Source organism: Sciurus carolinensis, chromosome 2 (genome assembly GCF_902686445.1).
Source record: "Sciurus carolinensis chromosome 2, mSciCar1.2, whole genome shotgun sequence".
NCBI lineage: Eukaryota > Metazoa > Chordata > Mammalia > Rodentia > Sciuridae > Sciurus > Sciurus carolinensis.
The window spans coordinates 35,167,972-35,195,891 of record NC_062214.1 but is presented as its reverse complement, the minus strand read 5'-3'; the positions used below and the strand labels follow the sequence as shown (position 1 = coordinate 35,195,891).

Here is a 27,920-nt window from a genome sequence, read left to right as displayed (position 1 = left end):
GCAAGTTCTTTCATCTTGTAGACCTGCATTTTAAGGAATTCTCCTGAGAGCAGAATTTGAGGTTATTGCTGCATAGAATTCTTTAGGAACCTTTTCAAGTTTTGAAGGAGAGTCATTCCATGAATGCAATTTTGGAACATACATTTTGCAGTTCATATAACTTGCCTATGTAGGTTTTATACTAACTTTTTGATAATGAGGGGATACATGTAGGAATCTATATCAAACCTGGCTCAAGAAACATCTGGGTTTACACCTCTCTGCTGTGTATTGTGTGCACATACAAAAACACATGCATACACAATATTTGATAAGGAACCCAGCCTCCCTCCCCTAGCCCTGCAACAAAAAAACCTTAACACAAAGCTGAATTCAAAATGAAGCCAACAGATGTGGTTTCAGTAATGGTTCACTAAATAGCTTGCAGCAAATTTCTTTTTCATAAACTAAAGGATAGCAAGGAATTTTTCATATCATTTCTTTTAACTCCTTGAAGACCTTTATGATCCAATATATTAAGCAAGATGGGACCAGTCTTTAGTTAAATGACAGCTGAGCCCCTTCAGGTATTCAAACTTTATTCTGAGAATTATGATAAAAAAGCAAAGATGCTAATCAAAGGATTTTAAAATTATCCCCCAAATAGAAAAGTCAAATGCTACTGACATACTTTCCCTCATGCATGTTGTTCAAGCTAAAAATAATGTGATACCAAGACCTGTTGTTTCTCTAAGCAAACAACATAATAAAGGGGAAAAGAAGCATATGGCCTTCAAATAACCTGCAATCAAGAACATTGGAAATCTGGCTTGGCAAATGCTGAATAATGGAATGTGACAACTGTCTCTTTCTTTTTTTCAGATTGGTGGAAGTAACAGCACTTCACAAGCATTACCTCCCTTAAGTCTCATGACAACCACCAGACACATGTATGGTAGTCATTGCTTCCTTTCCTTTTAAAGATGTACAAATTGAGACTCAGTTTGGGTTAGGTAAGTTGTTCAGGGTCACATAACCAAAGTGTAGAACTTGTTCAGGGTCACAACACCAAAGTGGTGTGCGGTCATCTGACTTAGTTCAGTGCTCAAGGAACTCACCTTTATACCACCATATGTCACCTGACTTTAGCCCAGAGGACTAAGCTCCTTTCTGAGTCATGTTCTATACACTAGGAGCATACTTTCTATTAGAGAATCTCAATGGATTGCCCATAACTCATGGGAACACTCATCATGAAGTGTGTGTGTTGGGGGGTAGTGGGACATGAACTTTGCAGTTGGAAGGAGAGGAGTTCCAAACTCTTTAAAAAAGATTGCCATGGAAATTACATGAGATAACATGACAAGGATGTAGGGTGGCATAGTATAGGCATTGATTCAATCATGTATTGTTTTTCTTTGTGATTGGTGAGTGGTATCTTCTTTATAGTCTGCTGATAGTAGGGACTGACTCTGGTTGCAGACTTGTTTTGTGAGAAAGAATGAGGGACAACACTCAGTTGGTGATGTCTTTTTCCTGAAGATAAATGAAACTGATTAACCACATCATGTCAAGGTTATTTTTTGCTCCTGAGCAAGAGGATGCTGGTTGTTTAAAAGGAAATGTTAGAGGACAATTTCCAGGAAGTCAAGTCAACATGTGGAGCTTGTGTACACCATGCTAATTCTAACAGCAGCAGCAAATATGTGACCCTGAAGATAACAGTTTGCCAAGTCCCAAATCTAATGTCCCTGGTGGTTATATGTCAAAATGAATGTATGGGCAGTAGCATAAAAACATTCTTTGATTCTAATGAATAGCAAATAATTTTAACTGTATATTTTAAGCATGCTAAACAGCTTGGCTTTATATGTGAAACAGACTTAAATCCCCCGTAGGCAATGACTTTTAATCTCTGAATATAAACCCTGCTTTTAGCAATGATTTTCTTGAGAATTCTCTCATCTTTCATTAGCATTTTAATCCCTGACTCATAGGTGATAAAACAGCAGGTGAGAATAAATTATTTTGGTGGGTGAACTGAAGTACCTTATTAGACATAATTTTATTCCAACATTTAGGGTGAATTTACTTGCAGGGCTATAAACAATTACTGTATTGGTCTGATTAGAAAATTTCATCAATAAAATGTAGAATTACTTACAGTGGTAGAATTCTTTTCTCTGCAAAGGGGTAGCTGGTATCCCCAGTCACACATTCATTCCTACGTACCTGATGTGTGACAGGCACTGTTATAGGTACTGAGGATTCAAAGATGTCTAAGATATTGTCTTTGCTCTTAAGAACTTCCACAGTCAACTAAGGAAGAGAAATGTTATCAGTAGGTAATTACAAAGCAATGTGATACATCTTATAAGGGAGGTAGGAACATTGCTAATGGATAAGAAGAGGTAAAATTTTAAACACAGGGGTTGGGGGACTAAGACATGTATCCGCTTGATCCTGAATCACTGAACCATATTTAATGAAAGGGGTTTTCAGAAGAGGGAAGTAGATTGACTTGGGAGGTACCAATGGACATTGCATTTCTCTCTTGGTCACCCTGTTCTTGCATTTCTCCACGAGTTTTAGAGTTGGGAATAGCGATTGGGGCCTAGAAGGTACCATGTTTTTTTGAAGGCTTTACTTCTTCTCCCCTTGAATGGTAGGAAACGGTCTATCTAGGAAAATGTTCCAGGAGACTAGGGTACTGGAATATAGGCACATATTTAAGGAATATTTTCATCCTAGTTGATTGCCATATAAATAAAGACAAATTTATACCAATACATGCCTTAGGTATTTTCTTGGTTCCTCAATGGATGAGGCTAATTCTTGATGTATATTCACCTATAATGTAATAATCTTGCTATAGCTACTGACCACTTAGTAGAAACCATCAATCAATTGCATATTTTTGACAGAGAGTCCTTTTCTAAGTTGTGTTAATGTCTTATATTCTAAAAGTGATCCTATTTGAAACATATCTAAAACAATAATATCCCCAAAGGGGATGCTTAGTCTATTACACTGAAGGTGGGAACACGCCATCTTATTTACTGTTGTATTTTTGGAACTGTGTGTTTCCTGGTACGTGGTGGATGCTCAATAAATACTTGTTGAATAAATGAATTAAGAGTGCCATGATGGCTAATTATGTCTGAGGCATACATGGAAAGTCATCTTGAAATTGAAAAAAAAAATTACATTCAGCAATTTTTTGAGTGTAAATCAGGAATGCTATTTTGATTTCTAGTGCAATTTTCTAGTGAAGTGACGTTATAATGGACTTTCCATTAAAATAAAAAAGTTCATTCAATGGGACTATTGCAAATGGAAATAATTTGCCAATGTTCTTTCCAGCAGACTTTCCAGCATGTATTTCCCTCTTCTTTCTGTATATTAGTGAGGAAGTCACAATGTAATTTATCTATTGCTAACCATCAGCCATTCTTGACTAACTGTATGGATATTTTAAAATTCACTGTTTTTCAATTTTCCAGTTATGATTCTTTGAGATTGGGTAAAAAATGACTATAAATAAAGGAGATCAACAAATTGACCTGAGATGTTCCACAACAAGGAACTCAGTCCAGCTTGCAGGTCTTTTAGAGTTCAACTCAAAGAGAATTCTCCATTACAGGAATGAGGCAGGAGTGCAGGGCTGAACTCTGGCCTCAGGGGGGCATTTAAGAGACTTTCATTTTCTTATTTTCTTCCATGCCGTTAACTAGGAAAGGACAGAAATCACTGATTCAAGTCTACAGGCATGGAAAGTCATTACTCAAGTTCAAAAAAATCTGTAACTAGTGTCATTTGAATAAAAGAAGTGATGGAGAAGCTGGGACTAGATGACCATTTTGTAGAACCCGTCACTTTGGAGCAAAATAACCTTGCTTTTTAAGTATAAAAATGGACCACCTTGGAAGACAAGACATGGTGAGTCAGCACTTAGGGCAAATGGTCTTAAGATAGGAGAGTTAGATATCTTTGGGTAATATGAATCAAATAGGTCGACCACAACAACAAAAATAAAGGGGATCAAATATATTTTTCCACAAAAAAGCGAGCCATAAACCTAGTACAACTGTCATTCAGCATCAAGCCGAATGTAATTCACTTTGACTGAGTTTCTCTAGAATAGTTGTTAAGCATTTAAAAGGAAATACTAATCCATAAACGGGATTTTCACCCACCTCTTTTTGGGGGATACAGATTTGTTCTTACCAATCAGCTAATCACTGTTGAGGTTAACATTTGTGAATCCACAATTTAAAAAATCAATTAAGATCTCCTGTGATATAACACTTTAATTTGGTGAAAGGATACTGCTATCTGCAGTAGGTTATAACAATGAGGGGCACATGTCCTTTCTGGGGCTTGTGAAATTTTTCTCCCTAGTGTTGGGGATCAAACTCAGGGTCTTGAGAAGTCTAGGTAAGCCCTCTACCACTGAGTAACCCCCCAGTCCTATGTGATCAGTCTTTGAGCTGGCTATCACTGTCATGTAAATCCGTTCATACAGAAGTGTCACTGTAAGCACTTAACAGCTCACAAATTCTATACAAGCTTCTGTTTTTTCTTTTCTAAGTGGCAGTGGAAGAAGGAGGGGTGAGGAAAGAGCAGCCATTAAATTGCTTTAAGTCAGACCAAAAGGAAAAAAAAAAAAGAATCTAGAAAGAAATTTTAAAAGCAATAAATTTAGCTTGAAAAATAATTATAGAAAGTTTAGGCAGGTTGTAGGAAATAGTATGTGCCAGGCAGCTATAAATCTGATTAAGAAGGACAGGAGACACCCAAAGCAGTGATGACTCAGAATAGGGCTTTGAGTAAACAGCCAGGATTTCTTGTCTGTCCGGAAGGGCTTCAGAACAATGATGTCAAAGCAATTTTGCCAAAAAAAAAAAAAAAAAAAAAAAGATTGAGGATGAGGGAAGCAAGGGATGCATTAATCTTATGATGGGGGAGGGTGGTTTTGGTAACTGAAGTATTATTAAGGCAACACCAGCTGAGACCATGGGTTGCTAGTTTCAGACACATTGCCAGGGGGTTTTCAGCACTGATTTCATCAGCTTCTGAATGGTAGGGCTATTGACCAACATTAGTCCACTTCTGTCAGCCTGCAGATGAAGGAACTGAGTTTAACAGTGCTTGAGTGACTTATTTAAAGACTGGGATTCCAAAACAGGAAATTACAAGCATTTGCATCAGGGATAGCACTGGGGCTCCTGGCTTCCAACCAGCAGTCTTACCATCATGCCTTGCTGCCCAAATGAGGAAGAAAAATTGTTGTAAAAAATCACGTACATTTTCTATGCCTCATTTGGCCAATAGGAAAAATGTGGATGATGTTGAAGTAGCATTGTATGTAGTTACTAGTTTAGTTTCTGGAGTTAAACTCATTGTAGTTAAGTCCTGCCTTTGCTCTGTGAAAAGTTACTTAGTTTGTCTTATTTATTTATTTATTTTTTTGCAGTACTGGGGATCGAACTCAGGGCCTTGTGATTATGAGGCAAGCACTTTACCAGCTGAGCTATCTCCCCAGCCCACAGTTTGTCTTATTTTGAGCTCAGTTACTTCATCTGTGAAATGGAAATAATATACCTGCCTATAGGCATTCAGTGAGCTAGTATAGGTAAAAGTTTTTGGAATGAGTGACTCTCTTTTTGCCCCACAGGCCTGTTCTAATTAATCACTGCTTTGGGTATCTCTGTCCTTCTAAATCAGATTTATGGCTTATTCAATGTTATCTAATATTATATCTGAACACATATGACTGAAATTTGCATCACTCATTTAGAAATCAGAAACTGATGGGACTTTTATACTGGGCAAAGTGTTGGAGATTTCTGTAAAGAAAATTATGTAGAAAAAGCAGATATTATTGTTATGGCAACAATAGCAAATATGAAGTTTTCCTGTGCTGTCAGGATTCTCTGGAAATTTCTCTTCCTTCTGTACAAGCAATTCACATTAAAATAAGTTTTCCATTCACTATGTTCTGCTTCCTGGATGCTATGTCTTATCTCTTCCTTTCCTCTTACCTGAGGGCGCCCCTCTGGATTCAGCTTAATATACACCAGCCTGACCTCCTCCTAATACATCAAATGTTGTTACCATCAAAGTTCTTCTAGGTGGCCAACTCGGAAATCCAAATATTTTCCTACCATGTCTCTCTTGTCAACATTTTGGTTAAGAAAGGAGGATAATCTCTTGATACTACATAGTCAGAATGAAACAGCAACAAAATCTATGTCTGCAACTGCCATTTCTTCCTCCACATGAAGCTATTTTGGTTCAGCAGTTTTATCAGCATTTGGAATTTTGAAGCTTTGCTGTGAGAGTAGTAACCACAGGTTAAGAAGGAAATGTGTATAGTTCTATCTTCAAACTAGCCCTGGAGTGAGGGTAACTAGCAATTCTTGGCAAGGTCAGTAGGGAAAGAAATTTGATGTGCTGCCCACTTCATCTCACCCCAGCTTTAGAAAATGTTGCCATAGAATCCCCACTCCCCACCATCATTTTTAGTTACTTGGGGCTGGCTCTACTTGTAATGCAGCCTGAAACACACCCAGAAGAATTGACATCTTTCTTTCACCTATCCAGTCAGTATATTTGACAATGCAGAATACTCAGAGGGTGAAAGAGAGAATTCTGCATCATGTTTATTATTCAAGCGTACCTTCCACAGCCTCTCATCATCAGATTCCTGAACTGCCTTTTAATCTCCCTGGTAGGTGCTCATCTCAAATAATTTGTTATAATCAGTAATGGAAAACTGAAACTTACAATTAGTTTCTGGACAAGGCTCATATGTTCATGCAGGTGTTTCCTGAAGAGTGATTATAAATGATGCTTAAATTAAGACTGATTTTTTAAATAGTGAATAACTCTTTATGATATTGTTTGACTCCCACCTTTTGCTGGAGGAGCACAGATTAAATATACTCTATCAAAAGCAATTCCTGGATATTAAAAAGGACCTGTTTACTTTGCTATATCAGTTTCTGCTCAGAAATCAACTTTAGATAATAAAGAATCAAATTCTCAGGTTGGCATTCAAAGCCTGCTATAAACAGCTCCAACTGCCCATTCTAGAAAACTTCCCACATGTCATTATTTTCAGGGTTTGCTGACCACAGATGGCTTGGGCTTGCCTAACTTAAAATCCTGCTTATACTTACTATAACTTTTACTTAGCAGACCTTCCCAATCTCTCACCGACCTTCAAAGGACAGCTTAAGTCCTACTTCTTCTATCAAATCATTCAAGTTCACTTTGACATTACCCTCTTCTGAAATCATATTCCTTATTATTGATCACATTCACTTGAAAATTTAATTACATATGCCCTCATAATTTTTCTTCTACTGTTTTATTTTCATTCTGATATTATTTATTCAGGTTTATTGCTGTTTCTATTAAGATTGCTAGATCCTAAATTTAATTGAGGTCAAAGACCAGATGACCATGACATTTTATACCCTTTGTGTGATTCATTTATGTATCTAGTGCTTACTGATTGATCAATATCTTCCTATCAGGTTGGTCCCTGATGACAAGGGATGACACTGCAGAAATGTACCCAGTGCTGAGGTTGAAAACGTGAATTTTCCTACCTTTCTAGAATAGTAAAGTGGCCCCATAGTGTAAGAAATGTTGTTTATTCATAGAGCATCATCAAAAAAGCAGAATTATTTATTTTTTCTCCATGTTTCCTCTCTCACCTCTAAAATTATTTTTGTCATTTCTACTAATAGTCAAAACCTACATGTACTGAAGGCCAGTTGCTACGCAGCTCTTAGATGTCACTGGAAAAAACATCATTTTTTCAGTTGATAATCCTTGCCCTGGGGTTAATATTTAGAGATTAGGGATATCTTTTGACAAGGTAATTACAGGGTGGTTTATATTACATTTGTTCCTGTTTAACAAAGTAAAAATAAAATTCTGAATTCTTCGGGGTTTACCAACATAGTACATTGTTCTGTAATCTGAATGCCAAGATGGTAATGCAGAAAATGCCAATGAACAAATAAGACCACCTAAGGGTCTGCATGAATGTATCCTGGCTCATCCTTATGTCTGTCTGCTCCTGCCTCTTTTACCGCATTGCCCTGGATTTTTAAGATCAAACTTAAAATGGAAAATCTCCTGATTTATTTCCCCTGAAGCTTGTCAATGACATAAATGTTAAATTCATGCTCTGATTATATTTGTATTTAATTTCTCAGTAAGCTATTCTAGAATTAGTTCTATATTTGTGCACATTGCTTCTTCCTTCCAGCTCTGTGCCCTTTGCCAGTTTGACTGCAGTCCTCTACCTCCCTCCTCCTCTAGTCTTCCACTAGCAAACAAACCCAGCAGTAATTACTAATGTCCAAGCACATAATTCTGGCAGCATTAGGCTTTTCATTTGACGCAACAACGCAGAGGTGTCTGAACATGTAGCATGAAGTTAAAGCATTTTTAAAGACTCTTGCACATATTTCCTCCTTTCCTTCCACCACCAAAACACTGTTGTTTATTTTGTCTGAAGACTTCAGAGTTATAAACTTCTTCCATGCAGTTATACATTCTTGAAAAGATTTCCACCCAAATAATTTTACATCCATGAACAATAATAGATAAACACATACATACATGGAAACATGGCTATCCATAAAAAGGAGACACACTAGGAAATAAACAGCTGGAAATGAAATCACCTTCTGTATGTGGACAGGAAATTTTAGTATCTTTAGAATGCAGATGATTGGAGTTACAACTAAACACAATTCAAGATCTTATTTTGGGTTCATGATAGCATTTCTTTAATACGTTGTATATATTCTTACATATGATGCTGTTACTCTTCTTTACTAACTACTCAAATAGTACAATTTTGATCCTGGTCATTTAGTGACAATTTTTGAATCTCTTTCAAACTGACATTTATATCCCTTGTGATGATTTTTGCTCACTCAGAGGCTCATAGTCTCAGAGTGGAAAATGGTTAAAGTACTTATCACTGCCTCAGCAAAATCCCGCAGTGCCATAATAGAAATTGCAGTAGATCTTTAGGTCAGAATCCAGAGTCAGCCTAACACCATGGTTCTTCACCTGCATTACCCCAAAGGACACAGTTGAATTCTTCTGAGGAAGACTAGTCCTAATGTTGTCAAAATCAAAGACTATCAGTCTGCTGTAAGCAATTTTGATAAGAAATACTTCCCTTAGCTCTGAAACCGTGACCAAAGAAGATAAATATATACACTAAAGAATCTGCAATATTTCTCAGAGATGTATTTTTGAGGCTGAGTGCTAGTGTTCCTGCCTAATTAAAAGAGTAAAGGGCGAAGGAAGAGGAAGGAGGATTCGGATTCATTCTTAAAGTTGATTCTGCTTAGTTCAGCTAATCCTTCATTTTAATCAAATGGAAATACGTATAGAGATATATTACTTCTATAAACAGTGTTGGCATCTTCTTTTATACCCATCTCCTGCCCACCCAAGATCTATAGACAGATCTACCTTGTGTTAAAAACAAAAACCTCGATATCATACCGGAGAATAAATGTATTTCAAAAGATGTATTTATTTCCCACTTGAAAGAAGGAGTGGAGAGCAACACAGAAAATTTCCACAAGTAGACTATTATTTTTTTGAAGTCATTCAGGAGGTGAAGATACCAGGCAATTTTCTGTAGAGAAGTCCCTGCGGACAGGATTTATTCATTTATTATTTTAACCTAGCATGCCTGTTCTATTAAGAGTCTCTGTAAGACCGGGGTCTCAGAAAGCCAATTTGGCCTCAAGCCCTGGCACGTCTAATGCTGGCCAGGCATCTCTGCCGCAGGTAGATGCGGAGCGGCAGCCGGACCGCTGTCCGCGGTTCTGAAAGGTCGCGAACACTAGCGCGAGCCCTGAGTATTGCTGTGCTGTCCAGGGTGCTGAGTGCATGCCTCCGCAGTCCTCCAGGCGAGCCCACCCGCGCCAGCCCTCCGCAGAGCCCTCCCACCCAGCACGACCTGCCCGCCTCCCGCCAGCCTGCAGTTGACGTGGAGCAGGCGGCATAAATCAAGTCCGTGGGGCATGGAGGCTGCTGTCGCTGCCGCAGCTCAGCTTGCCCGCGGCGGGAACTCCCCCCTTCTGCTTTCGCCTCCCCAGCGCCCACACCCTGCCGGCTCCTTAATTCTCCCTTGGATAATAGCGCCCTAACGACAACAGTCATAATAATAGGGGTAGAACGACAGGATGGCTTTTTTGTTTTGTCCTGTTTGGGGGTCTACAGAAAACAACAACAACAACAACAATAAACCTAACAACCTAAACATCTCTGAAAACTGCATCGCAAGATGGAAGAGAGAGGGGGTCCCACTACTGTTTCAAAAGAGTAAGTTATTATTCCGCACGTATCCTTGCTCTTCCTTCCCCTTGCTCCATCCGCAGTGTCCCCATTCATCTCTTCCCCAAGCAGCTCACCTCGAAAATACTTTTATAAAGCCCCAGGCGAGAGTCTAGCCAGACGTGCACACACGGAATACCGCACCCTAAGTGCACGAATACTTGTTATTTGCCCAAGCTCACTTGGTCTGCCCAGTTTTGGTCCCTTCTGGGTATGCAGCCATCCAGAACCAGAATCTCGATCGGGGAGGGGGTTCCTTACCTTTGCTTCTTCAGAGGGTGGTGTTAGCCGAGTCCCTGCAGGTTGCAAGTGTGGAGGAGCCACGGAACAGGGAGGGAAGGAGAGACAGCGCCTGACCTCCCCGAGGTTTCGTCTTCAATGCAACGTGAGCTCTGCCCTCATCAAAGATGGCCGTCCCTTTTGACGTCAGCAGCTTTTAATAGCCGTCTCCTCAAGGGGCGGGGAGGAAGTGTGCTGGGGGGAGGGCGGAGGGAGGACGCTGTCTGGGGGTGGGAGGGGAGGAGCCGGGAGGTGCGGAGCGCTTGACTCAGCTCCCTGTGCGCTTTACTGCAAACCTCTGTATTTTAGTCCTTTATAAACACCCGAGTAAGAAGATTCTTATGACTCCATTTTAACACTCAGTCTTGGGCAACACATTTATCGTGCGACAGTTTTCCTGATGGCCTTTGTTTTATTTGTGAATGTGTATACATATGTGTGTGTATACATGTGTTTATGTGCATGTATGTGTATCTATATAAGCATATGTGCCTATAAATATGTATGTATATGTGTGTGTGTATATTTATGTGTGTGTGTGTGTGTGTGTATCCGCCCCCCCCCCCCCACCCCAGCAGAATTAAGTCAGAGAAGGGGAGAGGAAAGCTGAGGAGGAGCGAAAGGTGGAAGGAGTGGGGGCGGATTTCAACTGAGAATTGTTTTCTCCTAAGAAAAGGGTCCGAAGGGGTATTCCTGTCATCCTTCATCAGCTCCATATATGGCCAGGCTACGTGGGTTGCTACTTTTATGAGTGATTTCTTTATTTAAGCAGAATCCAGGGTTTGGTGTTTGCATTAATATGGTCAGTTGGGGAGGGAGACTCGAATGTTTTATTTTAAAGTACGTCAGAGCAGTTATCACTGAGATTTATCAAATAAGTTGGGAAAAGGGGGAGGGAAGGGTAGTTAACCCAACTAGCGTGGGTTTGCCAGGATTCAGGGCTTGGAGTTGAGAGTAGTTTGCCCAGGGCAAAATAGATGACGCTGTTTTCGGTCGGATTTGCAGTGGGAGCCTGGGATTTTATGTCACGTACATGCTTTATTGGACCAGACATCTGTAGAGAAGGTGGAGAGCCTTGAGTTCAAGGATGGCCAGGAATGCGACAAAATTTTGGTGTTTCATTCAGTTCGCAAACTCTGGGTATCTGAGGCTGTCCTGGGGACCCTCTGATGCTTAGATGGGGGAGTGAGTGAAAAAGGCGACTTGCAATGGTCATACGAGAGATTAGAAATAATAATCATAAAATAATCATCCTGTCTTCCCTTGGTGTGCATTAGGTACCCAGGGAGGGCGGGTGACAGTGGCGGCGGTGGTATGCAAATAGTTCCGCGGTGGCAGCCTCTCTTGGATGATTCACAGGTGTTGGGGAGGCTGTCGCGGGGCTCTCCGCGGGGAGGGCGAGCTAGGAAGCGCGTAGGAGGTGGGGGACCTCGTCTGAGGAACTGTTTGTACTTTTCCGCGGAGGATGCGATTAGAAGTCGTGCCTCGCAATCTTAAAACTTGATGGCCTCTTTTGGGCGGTGGAAAATCCTTGTCTGGTTTAGAAGAAACCATTTAGAGTTGGGTCCAGAAAAACAACGTACAAAACCCCCTTTTCCGGGGCGGGGGGAGGGGGGGGGAGAGAGAGAGACGAGAGAGAGAGAGAGAGAGAGAGAGAGAGAGAGAGAGAGAGAGAGAGAGACGAGAGAGAGAGAGAGAGAGAGAGAGAGAGAGAGAGAGAGAGAGAGAGAGAGAGAGAGAGAGAGAGAGAGAGAGAGAAAAGAAAGTGGGCGCGAACGCGCTGGCCTAAGAGGCAGGCTTAAGCAACAATAAAGCGGGTGGGAGCAGAGAGAGGGAAGAAGAGTTGTAAAGGGATCGCATTTAGAAGGAGTGGAGATGTAGGAATTTAATAAAGGATGTTTTTAATTGAAATCAGTATAAGTCATTGTTTCTTAAAGATTTCCTGACTCCAAAGGGCATTTTGAAATATTGTTTGCAAAAATAATAACTAGTGTTTGCATTTTCATTAAAGTATAATTTCTAAAATAAGGAATGTTGCTGAAATTTGTTTATTTAAATATTCATTAAACATCTAAGATCCTTATATAATAAAGAAAAGGAAAATCTGCCTGGTCTTTAGATGCCTGATTGCCAGTAAACTACCCCCTAATTCTGGGTTTTACTTTCATTATAAAGTAAGCTGGAACAGGGTAGGGGAAGTGGTGAAAATGCAAAGGCTCTGCAAAATCCTTTATTGTCAGAATTTTTCCCAAAATGTGACAAAAAGGCAGCATGCAGAAATTTGGAGAAAGAGCAAGGAGGAAAAGAAAAAGAAAATCCTGCTTTAGGAAAAGCAAAATATGTGCATGACCCTCAGACTAGAAATCATTCAGGCAGAAACTTTTGTGAAAGAATGGAGGAGGTGGGGGATTTTCCAGATTTAAGGGGGGAAAAAATAACTACGTCAGTGATGGAGGCTCATCCTGCCTGCAAAAGATTTGTGGCAGTCACAGGGGAGGACCAGCTTGGTATTCCGAGTTTTCAACTGCTGATGCTCCACAATGACATCTTTAAAAACTACAGATAAAAGGAAGGATTCAGATTGATTTAGTCATCACAGAAAATACCACAGGCCCTACAGGATTAGGTGACAGCATTTTCTATTGTCCTGTGCTGTGTTTGAAAATGATGCTGTTTGAGAGTTTCTTCATGCTTTGGGAAACATAACAGAATCAAATTTGAGAAACATTGGATAAATATAAGTCTGCTAAGTATGACCAGAAAGCTCTTAATGTATTTTGAATATGATAATGAGATTTTCCCCTAGGGTGTTCTCATTATTTGATTAAAACAAACTGAAATAAATGAACAAAAAATGCCATAGTCATCCTTGCCAGCAGGGAACCAGCAGATTTATGTTACTCAGGGTTTACAAAGGCCTGAACCACACAGAGAAGGAAGGTGATGGAAAATTTGCTCCAAAGTGATTCAGCTGCTTATGAGTTATTTCTACAAAGAATTAACACAGAGAGTAACTGATTCTGAGGAACTCATTCCATGGGTAAGGAGAAAATTACGTACTCTGCTGGTTGGATATTTACTCTATGCTAATTCAATCTCTGACAGTTTCTTTTCTGGTATACCATGCCCCAAGGAAGTCTGGTTTGCAGTAACTCCAGCTTGTATCTCTGAGGTAAAGTTCATGGTTCATGGCTGGCTCAATAATTACAATTTCATAAGGACTAACAATAAAAGCTCTTATAAAACACCATATGATCTTTCCAAAGTCAACTTGGAAGTAGTGTAGAACTAGTCCAGCTCAGAAGCACTATCTCCAACATCCTCATTTGGGACATGTCTGACATCTTGTGATAGTGTTTCAAACCCTGTGAGAACACAAGGCTTGGGATAAAGAATATGCAATTTGATAGATCAACTGCTTTGTTTCTTTGGTTTGTTTTCCATATGGTTTGTTTGCCTCTTTTTCTTTTATGTTCTTCTAGCCCTTGCCCAAGCCCCAACCCAATCACTCTATAGTGAAGCAGTGGGATCTTGGAGAAGCTTAAATGCTCTAGGTCTAAACTCCCCAGGCCGTCCTTGTTCACTGAAACCTCTGAGGTAGGGAAATACCTGAGAGAGGTAGAATGAAAACCAGGAATAGTAGCCATGTTAAGAAAAAAATGAGACTGCTTACCTAGAATTTTAAGAAACACTTTGTTATTTACTAAGCATTGTGGAAAGGAAAGAGAAGATGCTCAGCAACTGGAGGCTGGGTGTTTCCACACTCCTGTTCCTCTTTACAGACTCACTTTTATACATAAACACACCCTAATCCCTCCCCAGTGTTGAGACATATTTGTGGCCAAAAAGGCCTAGTGACACTGAGGGGTAGAGGAAAGGATGAAATGATAGTTGAATAAAAAGTTTGATGGGATGATAGTTCTTCAGCAAGTCTTTCAGGAATCTTATTAGATCTGTAAAATCTCTGTATCTCAGTTATCTCATAGGTAAAATGGACATAACATATACCTAACTCCCAAGGATATTGTCACATGCTTACAATCATGTCTGGCATAAAATATTGGTTAATAAAAAAACAGATCTATCATCCTGATGAAAGCTTTTAACTTTATTTCACTAAGAAATGACATATGACATATATTTCTGCTTTAATGTGGGGAGTTGGTTTCCTATTTAGCCCCTACTAGATATTATCATTTAGTTGCTGTAGGCCTTAAATTTCTTCATTTGTATTAATCTGTTCATTTATTCGACATTTAATGCCTGTCCCAAGGTTGGCCCTAGAGTATATTGGGTTCCAGGTAAAATTATGGAGGAAATCGTGAGTTAGGTTAAATAACCTGAGCAAGGATATGGGTAATACATGGTTCAGCTGCCATTTGAACTCGAGGGTCCAAGTTCATAATTACTATACTCTTTCCAACTCCATCAGATGTACTTTCTCTCCCTACGGCTAATCTCTGTGCCTCAACATACTGTGGTTTTTGTTTCTTTTTCCTCACTAGTGACTCATGCTTTCATTGGTTAACCAATGAATCTAAATCACTTATTTGGTTGGGTGAAAACAAGGGAGGGGTCTAGGCTGTTTACTTCAAGTAAACAGAAGTAACATATTCAAAGGAAGAGAATGCAAAATACAATCAAGGAGGGAATTCAGAGATCAATACCTAATAAGTAATTTAAGGAATCTGGCTAGAAAATGCAGTCAGAATATACTTGATAGGGCCAGCCAGAGGTCGGAACAGAACAATAATGTGGACTAGTAGTTTCCAGAGGGATAATATGATGTCTTCAACAAGAATTTATTCCAAAAGCAATGAAATGGGGTGAGAATCAGGTTGAAGTGGATTGTGGTGAAGGATTCAGGATGTAGCTGGTAATGGACCAAGGATATCCAATGCCACTCTGTGGATACTGCCAGAAAAGTTCTGACAGGCACCAGGCTAGGCAAGGCACACTCTAATACCACAGAGATTGTATCAAGGATCTCTTGGATATGTCCAGTGGACTTTTCTTAGATATGTTCAGTGGACTTTTCATCTTTATTGAATTTGGAGAGCACCTGACATGGTGTATTCACTACTTCCATTTCTTAAAGCTCTCTTTATCAGGTGCCCTCACCTGTTTCTTCCTTCTCTATTGGCTCCTGATTTTTCATAGCAGATGGGTTGAAGTAGCAAAATAGTAATTCTCAGCAGGTTAAACTGGACATTTCCCTGAGTCCCACACAAGCCCCCTGGGAGCTCCATATGTCTATGGAACCTGTTCTGCCTCTCCACCATGAAAACTCTGAACTCTAAGCCAAAGAGGTAAAAACAAACAAACAAAAAAGCTAACATTTGTATAATTCTATGTAAGCTGCAAAACCTTGTCACATGCATGGTCTCATTTTATTCTAGCAAAAACTCTCTGAGACTTGTACAACAGTAGTTATTCTCTTAATTCCCAGTCAATATATGAAGATCTTACTTACACCACACAGGTAGCTGATAGTTGGAATAGGTACTGAAAACTTCCTATTTTAAACATGGTATCAGATAATACAGAACTCTCATATGTATTTTAGAGCTCTATATGGACCATGGTACTCAATGTTCTATTCTTTTCCTCACATGTTGTTATCAATTATCCAATTAAGATGCTTAAGTTTATCTATCTATCTTTGTATGACTTATTTTCATATTCCCAGTTAACTAACCATCATGAGTCATAGCTTCTTACTAGACACTGGCATTGGAATGGATCAAAGGCATCTCCATTTGAACATATAAATGCTTAAGTTGATTCCCTCCACTCTGCAAGAGACTACCTCTCTCCTTCCATTCTTAATTAACAATCTCAGCAGGTGTCCCATCTCCCAAACTAGCATATTTAAGACTATTTTATTATCTCTCCTTTATTGACTTTGCATCATCTTCCCTAGGCTCTTTTCTTAAAGCTTTCTTCCTCTAAACTCTCATTTCTTGGTAATTTTGTCCAGCTCGAGGGCTGTCAGTAGTATCTATGTGTCGACACTCTTATATTTACATATTCAGTCCTGATTTATCTCTTGAACACTAGCTTGTATATTCAACTTCCTACTCAATATCTGCAGTTAAATATAAGGCAACCAAGAATATTTAATTAGCACGTCCAAAGTAGAATTCAGATTTGTTAATGCCAAGAGATTCCCCATATTAGCAAATAGCAACTATATCCCCTTAGTTCCTCAGGAAAAAAAACATATTATTTCATCATTATTCTTCACACATCTAATGCACATGTAATCCATGATCAAATGCTGCTCTGCTTTAAAAATATTCATCTGGGCATCATGGCACAAACCTGTAATCCCAGCAGCTCAGGAGGTTGAGGCGGGAGGATCTCGAGTTCTCGAGTACAAAGCCAGCATCAATCAGCAACTTAGTGAGGCCCTAAGCAATTTAGCCAGGTCCTGTCTCTAAAAAAAAAAAAAAAAAAAAAAAAAAAAGGTTTGGGGATGTGACTCTGTGGTTAAGCATCCCTGGATTCAACTCCTGGTATACATTTCCCAATTCAACTACTTCTCAACACTTCTTCCAGATACCACCTTAGTTTAACCCACAGTAACCTCCTGACCTGTCTCCTAGCCCCTATTTCTCCATGTAGCTCCCCAAATGACACTTTTAAAAGACAAATTTGATCATATAGATTTCTCAAAAACTTTCAGAGACCCCCCATCAGTCTTAGAAGTCCTTTCCTTACTCTGTACTGTCCTGCTTCTGGCCACCTATTCAAACTCATAACCCAACACTCATTCTCTACTTTTTCCTACTCCAACCACATTGGCTTTCTGTTCACAGAACAACTAAATACAATCTTGCCTCAGGATCTTTGCACTTACTCTTACTGCTTGTTGTGAAATATTCTTCTCAGAGTTTCTCATGTCTTACCTCCTCAAATACTACTTTTCTAAAGGAGCATTCTCTAACAATGTCAATTAGCTAAAATTGCTAGCTCCATTGAACTATCATTATTTATTCTTTTACCTGGCACTAATTTTTTATTCATAGCACTTTGCTCCTCTTGATATATAATTGTTTACATCTATACCCTATGTGCTATTCCCAGAGACAATAATTTTCAATGATATTTGCCTTTCCTTTGGATAAATTCTTCTTTGTTTCTAAATAATAAGCAGACCTTGCTAATTACTGATTTATAAAATAGACTTCCTGTTATGGAAGATAATAATTGAGTTCTGTTGTATCATCCTTTCTTTTCCACATCTTTTCAATACTACAGCTTTTGGTTAGTCACACAGTCATTAATATGATTAAGTAAATATTGTTCACTGATAAGTCAGTGGCACAAAATGAATATGTTGCTTCTTTTGCATAATTCTTAACTTCCCCTGGAGAAGGTATTAGGAACATTCATAGAGAAGAAAAAGATGTTCATATGCAAAGAAATAAGAATTGCATCAACATCAGACTTATCAGCAAATCCAGGTGGTAGTCATGAATGGAACAAGCTTTCAAATGCTGCAATAAAAATCTATTTCAGTTTATGAGTCTATATCAATACAAATGATTGATAAAAATGAAGAGCAAAATAAAATAATTTGTAGATGTGTTCAGGAAGATTACCTTCCGTGTACTCTTTCTGTAAATAAAAATATTTTCAAAGAATTGTACTGTACTAGTACAACAACTCACAAGGGGAATCCACTAAAAGCAGGGAGACTGGAAATTTAGAAAACATTGGAACAAATCTAAGATTTATTTTTTTAATATCATAGCTAAGAAGCAGGTATAGAAATAAATCAGTTTAAACTAGATCATTTGAAAAATAGCATATTTTAAAAGGTAGATGAATCTAGTATTAGACTGACAATTGCATAGAAATTTTCCCACCATAATTTAAAAAGATATTTAAAAATAAAAATAAAATCCCCTTATAAATTATAGAAACACAAAAACTATACCATATATTTTTGGCCCAAATGTGAAGTCAATTATAATATGACATGATTTTGAGCAATTTTTTATGAAGTATAAGGAAAGATATTCAACTTATCTTTTTTAACATTTTCTTTGAATATTTAGTGCAATATGAATATTTCTTCTTTAAATACTCACCACTCCACTGGGTCCAGCAATAAATACTATTTATAAAAGTCATAATCCTGGAAATCTTATTTATTGATTTTCAAAGGTTATTTTATTTTATTTTATTTTATTTTTTTCTTGCGGTGCTGGGGATCAAACCCAGGGCCTCGCGCTTGCAAGGCAAGCACTCTACCGACTGAGCTATCTCCCCAGCCCTATTTATTGATTTTCAAAGATTAAAATCAGGTTGTAGACCACGCATGAATGACAAATTATATGTATCTCACAGAATCTAAATGTCCTGAATCTCAACAAGTAAAAGAGGTGATAGCGCTTCCAGAATGTGAGGACAAAGGAGGAGGCTTAGGAGGGGCGGGCTAGAAGTGTTAGGCAATATACAAGTCTCAATTTATTCATTTTATATGGTGAAAAGAGAATCAGTAAAAGTTGACAGAAGAAAAAGTTTAGTTATAGTATATGATTAAGTATAAATAATTTATATATATCATTTTAAAGTTGGCAAGCAACAAATAAAGTAACAGAAGTACCAAAATTTAGCAGATGAAATAAAGGGGAAAGAGCCAATGGTATAATTTCATCTTTCATAAAAGGCAGTTATAATAACAATAAAAAATAATAAAAAGGGCAGTTGTATGTTATTTAAAGTTGGTCATTCAATAAATAAAATTATATCATTCATAATTGCATTCTGTAAACATCAAGAAGAACTTAAAACAAATATTTAAAGATGGTTACCTTTGGGAAGGATAAAGACTAAGTTGTAAGGTATTATTACTTTTAATTTTTAAATTATTGGTTCATGTGTATATATTAATTTCCTTAAAATGAAGGGAGATAACACAAGTATCTCAAATGCTTTTAAACAGTTACTCCTGGTTTGGGTGTGCTGTTATGTTTTGTCTTCCATGTCTTATTCCATAATGCCCATGAGTTCTGAAAACTTTATTATTCATCCTGCCAAAATGATATAAACTATTGTAATGGAGAAAAAATGATTTACTTAAATGAATTTTAATCCCTTTCTTTTTCTTGCAATGCTAACGAGAGACACTGAGATGAAAATTGAAAAATAGGAAGTGAGAGCTGACATCTAGATAGGAACTCTGTTATAGCCAATAGTTTAGTAATGAACTTATGATTATAGAAGAGTCACTTTCAGAATGGTGGACTTAGAATCTCTGGAAAATATACCCCTAAAAAGCAGCAAGAACAATGGAAAAGATTATCAAAGTAAATTTATTTTAGGACTCAAAATTAACCAAAATTAACCAATCTGAAGAGCATTTATTAAAAAAAAATGTTTGAAACTTGATAAAAACTGTTTTTCCCATCTTCTTATCCTCAGTCCTACGGTAGCCTGTTTGTTGATTTCTACTATAATTTTAAAAAGAATTAATGCCAATTTAAAAAATGTCTTGAAAAAATGAAACTGGTGAGAGGTCAACATTATTCTGACATCTACACCACACAAGGACTTCACAAAAACAACACATCAGTATCCCTTATGAATACAAACACAAGATATTCTCAAGTATAGCAATTCAAATATAGCAATATGAAAGTAAATATAAAAAATGATCTAGTGAGATTGATTCCAGATGCAAGGTTGGCTCAACACACAAAAATTATTGAATGCAATATGCCATTTTTATAGAATAAAAGACAAATTCACATAATCATCTCAGTGACATAGAAAAAATTTTTGACAAAATTCAACCACTTTTCCTGATAAAGCCCTTGAAAGGAATTATCTCAATCTGATAAAGGCTGTCTATGAAAAATCCACAACTAACACCATATTTAATGGAATAATACTGAAAGCCAAAAACCAGGCAGAAGGACAAAGAAGTCTGCTTTCATCACTATTTTTCTATATTGTATTTGAAATTCTAGTCAAAGGAATCAGGCAATAGAAAGAAATAAAGGCATCCAAATTGGAAAGGAAAAAGTAAACATCTCTAATTATATATGACATGATTTTGAATGTAGGAAATACTGAGACATACAAACACATAAACACACAAACACACACACACACACACACACACACACACACACATATGCACCAGGAAAAAGAAAGAAAGGTCATCAGGTTTACAGGATATAAGATCAATACACAAAAATCAATTGCATTTCTATTCATTAGCTGATAAGGTGAATATATAAAATGAAATTAAGAGAATGATTTCATTTGCAGTAGCATCAAAATTTCATAAAAGACATGTAAGACTTGTACAATGAAAATTACAAAGTATCACTGAAAATAAATACTGAAGTAAACAAAACTACATCCTATATTTATGGATTGGAAACCTTAACATTATTAAGAAGGCAATTCTCTTCCAATTGATCTATAGATCAGGAAATTCCTATCAAAACACTACATATGTTTGGGGGAAAATAGATAATATAATTCTAGAATTTATATAAGAATTCAAGACTCAGAAGACCCAAAAAAAATAATGAAAGAGAAAAACGAAGTTGGACGATGTATACTTTTTCATGTCAAAACTTAATACATGATACAATAATCAAGAGATTATGATACTGGCATAAAAATAGATCAATGGAATTAAATTAAGTATCTAGAAATAAACTCTTACATTATGGTTAATTTATTTTTGACAAGTGTGCCAATATAATTCAATGTAGGAAGCAATAGTATTTTCAACAGAGATAAAGAACTTGATTTCCACATGTGAAAGAATGAAATTTGATCTTTTCCTTTTATCATATACATAAATAACCCATCCAAGAGATCTATAGGCTTAATGTAGTGTCTAAAAACATCCCATTGAAATTTTTGCAGAAAGAGAAAAAATCCCTCTAAAACTCACATAAAATTTCAAGGGATCCTGAATATCCAAAACAACCTTGAAAGACAACAAAATTGGGGGTTTCAGGCTTCCTGGTTTTAAAGCTTCCAACAAAGCTAGATAATCAAGAAAGTATCATATTGGCATAAAAACATGCCATTGGAATAGAATAGAGAACCCAGAAATAACCCTTTATATTTATGATCAAATGATTTTTGAGAAAAGTGCCAAGACCATTCAATAGGGAGAAGATAATATTTTCCACAAATGATGCTAGGAAAATTGAATATTCATATGTGAAAGAATGCGGTTGGCTTTTCCCATATCATATACAAAAATTTACTCAGTATTGACCAAAGACTTAAGTGTAAGAGCTAAAACCATAAAAAATCTTAGAAGAAAGTAAGTATGAGAATCTTCATCACCCTGGATAAGGCAGTACATTCTTAGATACAACACGAAAACATGAGTGAAAGAACACCACACACACACACACACACACACACACACACATACAGAGAGAGAGAGAGAGAGAGAGAGAGAGAGAGAGAGAGAGAGACAGAGAGAGACAGAGACAGAGAGAGAGAGAGAGATTGATTCAACTTCCTCAAAACAAAACAAAACAAACTTAAATGTGGTCATCAATACATCATAAAGAAAATGTAATGGAACAAATATTTGCAAATTATGTGACTAATCAAGGACTTGAATCCAGAACTTATAAAGCACAGTTGTAACTCAATAATAAAAACAATCTGACTTAAAAATGAGGGAAAAGAAAATTTAAATAGATATTTCTCCTAGAAAGATATATCAATGGCTAATAAGCAGATGAAAATATCCTTGACGGTATTAGTCATCAGGGAAATAGAAATTAAAAGTACAATGTGATACTATTTCACCTTCCCAAGATAGCTATAATCCAACAGGAGCAAAACAACAGGTATTGGCAAAAATATAGAGAAAATGGAATGTTCATCTGCTAGTGATAATGTAGGATAATGCAGCTACCTTTGGAAACATTTTTTTTTTAGTTTAAAAATCTCAACATAAATCTACCATACGACACAGAAATTTTATTGTTAGGCAGTCAAGAGAACGGCAAACATTCATTCACAAAACACTTCTATACAAATGTTTATACCAACATTATGCCTAACAGCCCAAAATGGATACAACCCCACAGTCTATTGATTGATAAATGGACAAATGAAGGGTGATCATCTATAAAATGGAATATTACTTGCTCATATAAAAGAATGAAGTACTGATACATGGAGCAGAATGGATGAACAAAAGCATTATACTAAGTGAAAGAAGCCAGACACCCAAAAAAACACTATTTGTATGGTTTCATTTAAATGAAATGTTCAAAATAGGCAAATCTGTAGAGACAGAAAGTCAATTAATGATTGCCAGAGGGTGAGGGGAAGAGCAAATGGGAAATGACTGCCAGTGAGGATGTGGTTTCCTTTTGGGGTGATAAAACTATTCTAAAATTAGGTAGTTGTTGTTCTAGAACTATGTGAATATAGTAAAACCCAACGAATTTACATTCTAAAAGATGAAACATAAACCTAAACAAATATGATTATGGAAAACTTTGTATCTCTTTAATATTTACCTACATTTCCCTATAATTTAATATATCCTCCTAAGTTAATCATTGCTAGTGATTTTCCGTCCTCATACTCGGTTCTTTATTAAGTTTCACTCCTGCCAATGTCCCACTACCATCTTATTTATAGTTCTTGGAAAATCCCTACTTTTCTGATAGCTTCTCCACCAAGAGTTCTGAATCAGGCATTGATCATCTTGTATTGAAATTGTCATAACATTCTTTCTAGACCTCTGGCCTTACCCCCTTGCCTCCACTTCCATCTGTCCAAACTCAAAGCCTCTATGCATTTGACAAATGGCCCACTATGCCTCTCATCCCACCCTGTCCAAAGTCTCCTGTTTACCATGGGTTCCAGGCTCCTGTTTATCCAAGGATATTTTCCCTTGTCACCTTTCTGCTAAGCCTTGACTTTCTAATTCCCTATTGTCTCCAACTCTTTGATCTCTAACTACTTGGAAAGAACTTCTAGGATCTAAAAGAAAGTTCATGCCACCTGCCTAAGTTACTGAAAATATACTGAGTGGAGAAAAAGAGTAGCAAAGAGTAGTAGTGATTCTCTATTTTTAAAATCACCTAAACCCTCTGCTCTTACACATCTACAGACCAAAGGTTCGTAACTTTGGCTGCAAAATAGAATCCTATGGAGAATGTATTAGTCCTCTCTGTCTGCTGTAACAAATATCATAAACTTGGTAGCTTAAAAACAACAGAAATTTATTCTCTTATAACTCTGGGGTCCAGAAGACCAAAATGGTTTCAATGAGCTGGAACCACCATGCTGGCAGAATTTTGTCCTCTCTGAGGGTCCTAGGGGAGATTTTGTTCCTCATCTCTTCTTACTTCTGGTGGTTGCTAGCATTCTTTGGCTTGTGGCTGCATCATTCCATACTTTAAGGCCAGAATTTTCAAATCTCTTTGTCTTTACATCATCTTTTCTGTGTATATATGTCCAAATCTCTGTCTCTATTTTTTAAGCATGCCCATGGCCTACTTATATTTAGGCCCTATTAATTTAATCTAGGATAATGCTCTCATATGAAGATTCTTAATCATATCTAATAAAACCTTTTCTCCTCCAGATAAAGTAACTTTTATAGGTTCCAGGAGTTTTTTGATGTCTTTGGAGGACCTGATTTAATCTGCTACAAACAGCCTTTTAAAAGGAATAATGCCAAAGACAAAGACACTACAAAAAAAAAGAAAACTAGAGAAAGAGATTCCTGATGAATACTCAGCAAAATTCAATAGCGCATTAAAAGGATTGTTCATCATGACCAAGTAGGATTTATTCCTGGAATGCAAGGATGGTTAAACATATTAAAAAACTGATCAATTGTAATATACCACATTAACAGGGAAAATCCACATAATTCAATAGATGCAGAAAAAGCATTTGACAAAATTGAATATACTTTTATGATAAGAACATTCAAAGTAGGAATAGAAGAAAGTATTTTAACATAATAAAAACCAGATATGAATAGCATTAAGCTAACTTCAGACTCAAAGGTGAAAGATTGGAAGCTTTTCCTTTAAAATGAGGACATAAGACAGGATGCCCACTTTCTCCATTTCTATCCAACATAGTACTAAAGTTGTAGCCAGGGCAATTAGGCAAGAAAAATAAATAAAAGGCACTAAAGTTGGAAATGAAGAGATAAAATTACCTCTACAGATGGTATGATCTCATATATAGAAAACCCTAAGCTTACACACACACACACACACACACACACACACACACACACTTTTTGAGTTAAACAAGTTCAGCAAAGTACAGGATTAAAATCAAAACACAAAACCCAGTTATCTTTCTATACACCAACAAGGAATGATTTGAAAAGGAAATTAAGAAAACAATTCAACTTATGATAGCATTGGAAAGAATAAAATACTTAGAAATGAACGTATCCATTAAGTCAAAAGACATGAAAACAGAAAACCACTCAGTGTTCCTGAAATTAAGGAAATCAAAGAAGAAATTAAAGACGACACCCATCAATAGAAAGACATTCTGTGTTCATGGATTAATAGATTTAGAATTGTTAAGATGTCAAGACTACCCCAAGTGATTGAGTGCATCCCTAACAAAATTCCATTTTCATTTCTTTTAGAAATACAGAAATCCCTCTAACATTCAGGAGGAATCTCAAGGCACTCTGACCACCCAAACAATCTTGACAAAGAGGACAAAGTTGGAGGTCTTAACTTAATGGTTTCAAAACTTACTCCAAAGCTATAGTAATGACAGCAAGGTAGTATTAGCACGAATAAATATACGGACTAATGGAAGAGAAGACAGAACCTAGAAATGAACCCTCACTCATGGTCATATGATTCACATGATTTTTTATAAGACTGACAAGACCATTTAATTCAATGAGGGAAAGTGCAGTCCTTTCAACAAATGGTGCCCATATAACTGGACATGAGCCTGCAAAATAATGAGATAGGATCCTTTTCTTATACTGTATTAAAAATTAACTCAAAATTTGTCAAAGATCTAAATATAAAAACTACAGCTATGAAACTTTCAAAAGAAAACAGGGGAAATGTGTTACAACTTTGATTTGACTATGCTTTTTCATGTTAGACACCAAACACACAGATAACAAGGAGGAAAAATAGATAAATTGAACTGCATAAAAATTTTTAAAAGGCAACTCACATATTATTTTCACATAATATAACTGATAAGGGATTAAAATACAAAGTATATGCAGATATCCTATAATTCAATGACAAACAACAAAACAATCTAGTTCCAAAATGGCAAAGGACCTGAATAGGTATTCTTTTCTAACAGATATAAAAATACCTAATAAGTATATGCAAAGGGAAATGCAATCAAAACCAACTGGCCCTATTGCTTCACATCCTTTAGGATGACTACTATAAACAAAACAGCAAAACAGGAAGTAACAAATGTTGGCAAGGTTGTGGAGCTACAGGAACCCTCTTATACTGTTGGTGAAAGTATAGAATGGTGCAACCTCTGTGAAAAACAGTATGATGGTTCCTCAAGAAGTTAAAAATAGAACTGCCATATGTTCCAGCAACTCCACTGCTGAGTACATACAGAAAAGAATAGAAAGCAGCTTCTTGAAGTAGTAATCATATGCCCAAGTTCATACCAGCATTATTCACAATAGCCAAAAGGTGGAAGAAACCCAAATGTTTTTCAATGGAGAACTGGATAGGCAAAATGTGTTATGCACACATCTGCTACAACATAGATGAACTTTGAGAACACATGTTATAAGCCAGTCACATAAGGACAAATACTATAGGATTCATCTTACATGAAGTAACTAGGGCAGTCAAATTCATAGGGACAGACCATAGAATGGTGGTTACTGAGATGGAGAAGGAAATAACGTTTTTTTGTTTTTTTTTTTTTTACAAGGGATTGAACTCAGGGCCTCTTAACCACTGAGCTACATACCCAAACTTTTTTATTTATTTATTTTTATTTTTTGAGACAGCGACTCCCTAAGTTTGTTAGGATCTCGTTAAGTTGCTAAGGCTGGCCTTGAACTTGTGATCCTTCTGAATCAGCTTCCTGAGTTGCTGGGATTATAGGCATGACCACTGTGTGTGGCTGCAAGTTATTTTTAATGGTTACAGTACTTCAATTTTGCAAAATGAGAAGATTTTTGGACATGAATGTGGAGATGGTTACATGACAATACAATGCAATTGCCACTTAAAATTGTTAAGATAGTATATTTTGTATATATTTTATGACAATTAAATGAAACACTGATGCTTGGGTACCATTTCTAGAAATTATTATTAAATTGTGTTGAAGTGGTTCCTGAACATTGATAATTTTAAAAACATTTTGAAGTGCATCTAGGACTATGACCTATTGCTCTGAGTAAACCATAGATCAGCTAATGGAAAGGAATTGCCTTTAAAAAAAAATGCTTCTTTCTGATCCATTCCATTTGCACAATCTGTTTTGCAATTTTTTTCTTCTTTCAAGAAACCTACTGCTGCAGATAGCTTCTACTAAGAATAGATTACAGGCCAATAATTTATATGAAGGATTTAGTGACTTTTATCATGCAAAAAAAATTTTTTTAAAGAACTGAGTTAGGATTCAGTGTACACTGCCAGGCTCTTAAATCTTGTGAGAAGGAACATTTCTGGCATAGGGTAGCTGCAGTGTACCAAAGAAAACTCTTTGGTCAGAAGTCAGGATTTATTCTTATTTATTTTAGAAACCATATGTATAAAATGTTACATGTTGCCAACATAGTTCTAAATGCTTTACAGATTTAACCCCTACTACTTCATTATGTTCATATTGTTATATGAGTAAACTGAGGCAAAAAACAGTAAAGTATCTTACCAATGGACACCACCCAGCTATTAAATGTCCAAATTGCTAATCCCAGAGGACGAGTGCCCAAACATTACCCCACCCTCTTGTACTGTTGCACCTCTGTTGCATGTTCTCATTCTTGCTTTGTTGTATCTGTACTGCATGACTCATGTAGTTTGGATCTGGTCTATCCTCCACAGGCCCATGTGTTGAAGGTTTCGTTCCCAATGCAGCAATATTCAGAGGTGAAGCTTTTGGGAAGTTATTGGATCATGAGGATTTTTACTTTATCAAAGGATTAATGCACTGAGGGATTCATAGCTAAATAGATTATTGGGAGGTGGTAGAAGCTGTAGGAGGTAAAACCTAGTTGAAGAGAGTAGGTCCTTGGGGGTGTGGCCTTGGGGACTATATCTTGT

The 27,920-nt window shown here is 37.0% G+C and overlaps 1 protein-coding gene across 2 annotated transcripts in view; it reads right to left on the bottom strand.

The window, feature by feature from the left end:
- Positions 1-10,778, bottom strand: part of Snap25 (synaptosome associated protein 25) — an 85,454-nt gene extending 74,676 nt beyond the window's left edge. Inside the window, exon 1 of one of the 2 annotated variants that reach the window (XM_047538766.1) lies at positions 10,627-10,778. The gene's annotated coding sequence lies outside the window, so the exon portion shown is untranslated. Of the gene's footprint in view, positions 1-2,143; positions 2,252-10,626 lie in introns of those variants that run through there. The other variant, XM_047538767.1, reaches the window with a different exon arrangement.
- Between the last annotated feature and the right edge of the window lie 17,142 nt (positions 10,779-27,920).